Raw genomic sequence first — 4685 nt, forward strand, 5'->3', positions numbered from 1 at the left:
CTAGGGACCAACCAATCGCAGACCGATGTTCCCTAATCACCCGGATTAAACATGTCTCTTCATGCTTAGATAACAGAGAAGATATAATGACCGGATGACTGCCATCCGGGTCAAGCTGAATATATTTTAACTCCGGGGGAAGAGGTTTAAGCACTGGGGTGGGTGGTAAATCAATAGATGTTTCGTCCGGGTCCCCATTTTGCATAATGGATACTTGCTCAGGTAGCAAGTTTTCATACTTAGTATAAGGAGCAAGCGAAGGGTCTACAATTGGTGTGGCCTCGAAGATAGTGTTGACTTCCTCTAAGTAGGAGTCGTTTAGAAAATCTGAAGTTCCTAAAGAAAGGAATTTGTACATATTGTTTTCAGGAAACGTGTTGTTAAAATAATCTTGAGCTAAACTCTCGATCATGCTAACCTCCCCATCTACGCATCGAATCCGGGTAATCTGTTTCATCATTTTAAAACATTTACCTCGGCGTAAAGATGGCCAAAAGATAAGGACATCTTTCCATCGCGACAATTTATAATCGCATTGGCAGTTGCCAAGAAGGGGCGTCCTAAGATGATCGGTACAGAGTCATTAGCGACTTCTGTATCGATGATAACAAAATCAGCGGGATAGTAGAAATCCTCGCACCTTAACAAGCACGCTTTCACTACACCTTTAGGATACTTAATTGACTTTGTCCGCTAATTGCAACGTTATTTTTGTAGGTTGCATTTCCTGTAGACCTATTTGTTTATACAAGTAATATGGGAGTAAGTTAACACTCGCCCCCAGGTCTAATAAAGCGGTCGTCGTGTGGGAATCTCCTAAGATGCATTTTGATGAGGGATCGACCGTGGTCCTTGTACTTAACAATTCCATTATTTTCGGATAAGGTTGGGAACTGTTCAGTTAGAAAGGCGTCTTTTGGTATGTTGGTTTTACGCCTAGTAGTGCACAACTCCTTAAGAAACTTAGCGTGGTTAGGTAGCTTTTTAATAGCTTCGAGAAAAGGAAGGTTTATCGTTAGATTTTTGAAAACGTTTCTTATCTCCTCAAAGTTTGTATCCCTTGTTAGCATGGCTAATTTCTGAGGGAACGGTGGTTTCGCTCTATATTTCGCATATGGCTCTACTTGATGTGTAACCTTGGCTTTCAGTTTCTTTGGTTGTGATTTAACTGGTACCTCTACCATGATAGGCTCTTCAGTTTCTATTTCGGTATCTAGTTCGATATCTGGTGTAGGTAGTACTGATGGGGTAACTATAGGCATAGTTACCTTGTTATCAACCACTCTCCCAGAATGAAGAGTGGTGATGGCATTTAGCTCTCCTACGGTTGTAGTTTCCGAACTAGTATTTCCGTTTACTTCAAAGGCTGTGTTTGCTGTTTTTGGGTTTGGTATCGCTTGTCCTGGAAACACGCCTTTTGGTTGGGCTTTCTCTTGGGCTAATTGTTGTATGCCCTGGTTTATGGATTGTAAAATCTGTTGGTTTGATTGAGTCATTGTCTGGAAAAGTTGTTGGGTAACTTGTATAAAGGCGTCGATACGATCCGGTTGTGTAGGTGTAGTAGTCACGGGTGGTGCGACTAGAACTATCTCTCGTTGATTATTTATGGGTGGGTTGTGATAGTTATTATTATTAATTGGAACGATACCTCTATTGGTATTATAATTATTATAATTATTCTAACCTTGTGCTTGACCTTGTCGTTGGGTGCTTTGGTTGTTATAATTATTATAATTCCCTTGACCTTGTCCTTGTCCTTGCCTAGGTGGAGCTTGGTTATAATTGTTTGCTTGCCTAACGCTTTTGATTATTATACCCCCGGAGGTGTTACTTGTTGATTATTTCTCCAACCTGAAGTTGGGATGTTGTCTCCAAGGGGCTGAATAGGATAGTTATTAATAGAGTAAACATTATCTTGTTCGTGGTTGTTGTTCATAAGCTAGAGACAATAATCGCCGTGGTGCTCGACTCAAACAGAAATTACATGGGTTGGAGTTTACATTCATGACGGGATAGGCTTTTGTTGAGCAGTCATAGCCTCTACTTTTTTGTTAGAGATTCGATTAAATTTTTAAGTTCGGATCGGTTTTCTTCTCAAACATACCGGGCGCCTTAATCATGAAGAAGAACTAGGTGAGCGGGGATATCATCACTACCCCCAATTATTATTCCGTTTAGTTTGGTCTTCTAAAAATTTGTAAGCCTCCGAGGCTCTCCTTTACTTAGGAAACTACCCCCATTCATTATGTCAAGGACTTCTTTATGGTGGTGTAGAAGACCTTTGAAAAAGGCAATTTAACTAACGTGTCTTTTCGCTAAGTTATGATGTGGACACTCTATAAGGAGATCGGTGAAACGATTCCAAGCCTCAAAATGATTCATGAGGATTTTGTCGAAAAGAAGTGAATCTTGGAAAGCATCTCATCCGTCTTTAGGGGTGGGTAAAATGTTCCATAAACAATTTGAACAAGTTTAGCCCACGAGTCCATTGAGAATTAGCGGCGCGCTAACCAAGACGCCTTTATCGGGTAAGGTGAAAGGGAATACCCTCGGTTTAATTTGTTCCGCACCCACCGTAGGATGATGGAATGTTGTAAGGACTTGTTCAATCCTACGATGTCTTGATAAGGTTTTTCATGGTCTAACCCATGAAAACGGGTAACAAATTAAATATGTTTGGGGATTCGAAAATCCCCAATCGGGTCCGCTAGAACGATGCAAGATTTAGGGCTATCGCCAAGGCTTTGTAAAAGTCGGAGAGAGGAGTCTCTCTTTCTTCAGCCATTATGTCGTATGGTGTGTGTGATAGTAGCTAGAGGTGTCGTGGGTGGTGTACTAGATAGACTTGTTTGTTGCCGGTAATTACGCTTTGTTGTTTTTGTTCGACCCGGACCCTTAATCTCATGCAAGACTAAGTTGAGGTTAACTAAACATGCAACACTCCAAACAATTCGATATACTAGTAGAAAACCTCTAACCGGAAATGCGAGGTATGGAAGAAAGGAATACCGATAAATCCCCTGCTTCGCTTATGAATAGCGCCTTGTGTATCGCGTGTTGTTCATGTATATAAGAGATTAGAACACCGAAAAATATGAAAAATCAAAGTTCGAATCAAAACCTGCGAAATCCGACAAAATCGGATGAGAATGGGCTGGCGCTTTCACTCTGGCGCCAGCGCTCGCGATGTTCTGATAACTTAGCGGTCGCGCCGAGATGGGGCGGTCGCGGCTTTGTGTACCAGATGAGTAAGGGCGGTCAGCCATGAGGAGCGCTGCGCCAAGGTGTAATTTTGCCCGAATTTTTCGGTACCCACTTCGATAGCCACGATGAATCAAACAAGGGTGGGTGGGTTTAATGGGACTTAAAAATGACTACTTCTACTAAGAAAACAATGCTAAGGTGCAACTAAGATGGCAGCGGCGCCATTTGATAAAAGTGAAATGAGTAGTTTACCTACGAAATGAACGATGAATTCAAAACGTAAGTAAACTAAAACTATTCTTTTTGTGTCTAGTTGGAGCGGGTCGCGCCCCAGAAATGGCGCCGCTGCGGTCTTAGTTAATGTCTAGTTGGAGCGGGGCGCAGACATCAAACTAAAACTAACACTATCAAATGGCACCGCTGCCGTCTTAGTTGCACTTTCGTATTGTTTTCGTAGTGTTAGTACTGTTCTTAAAGTCCCATTTCACCCACCCACCCTTGTTTGATTCATACTGTGGCTATCCGATTCAAATAAAAATTCCGGCAAAATTACACCGAAGCCGACCTACCCATGTGGAGCGCTGACCAGCTATAACAACTCGTAATTTGAAAATTTCTGAGCCGATCACGCTTCTATGCGAAGCTTGAGCCGTGGTTAAAAATTTTCGGATTTCGACGGCTTTGATTCGAACTTTGATCTTTCATATTTTTCGGTGTTCTAACCTACTATATATACACCAACAAGCCGTGAAACAAGACGCTTATTCATAAGCCGGGCAAGGACGAATCGGTATTCCTTTCTTCCACACCTCGCATCTCCGTTAGAGGATTATACTAGTATATCGAATTGTTTGGAGTGTTGCATGTTTAGTTAAGCTCGACTTAGTCTTGCATGAGATTAAGGTCCGGTCGAACAAAACACCTAACGAAATACACAACAACATCAACAAACAAGTCTATCTAGTATACCACACACTACACCTCTAGCTACTATTTCACACACACCACCGATATAATGGGCTTAAGAAAGAGAGACTCCTCTCTCGACTTCTACAAAGCCTTGAGCGATAGCCCTAAATCTTGCATCGTTCTAGCAGACCCAGTGGGGATTTCGAATCCCTCCAAATATTTTAATTTGTTACCCGCTTTTCATGGATTAGACCATGAAAACCTTATCGACACGCGTGATTGAACAAGTCCTAACAACATTCCACCATCCCACGGTTGGTATGGAACAAATTAAATTAAGGGTATTCCCTTTCACCTTAGCCGATAAGGCGGCGTCTTGGTTAACCGCCCGAAATTAATTCTCGTGGACTCGGGGCTAAACTTGTTCAGTCAATTATGGAACATTTTTACCCACCCCTAAAGACGGATGAGATGCTTTCCAAGATTCATTTCTTTTGACAAAATCCTCATGAATCATTTTCGAGGCTTGAATCGCTTTCACCGATCCGCTTATAGAGTGTCCACACCATAAC

The 4685-nt window shown here is 42.0% G+C and overlaps 1 pseudogene; it reads left to right on the plus strand.

Moving 5' to 3' along the window:
• Positions 1 to 2317: 2317 nt before the first annotated feature.
• Positions 2318 to 2410, plus strand: LOC147487097 (small nucleolar RNA R71; annotated as a pseudogene).
• Positions 2411 to 4685: the final 2275 nt, after the last annotated feature.

The sequence above is a fragment of the Coptis chinensis genome, chromosome 7, assembly GCF_015680905.1.
Source record: "Coptis chinensis isolate HL-2020 chromosome 7, ASM1568090v1, whole genome shotgun sequence".
In the NCBI taxonomy this organism is placed as follows: domain Eukaryota; kingdom Viridiplantae; phylum Streptophyta; class Magnoliopsida; order Ranunculales; family Ranunculaceae; genus Coptis; species Coptis chinensis.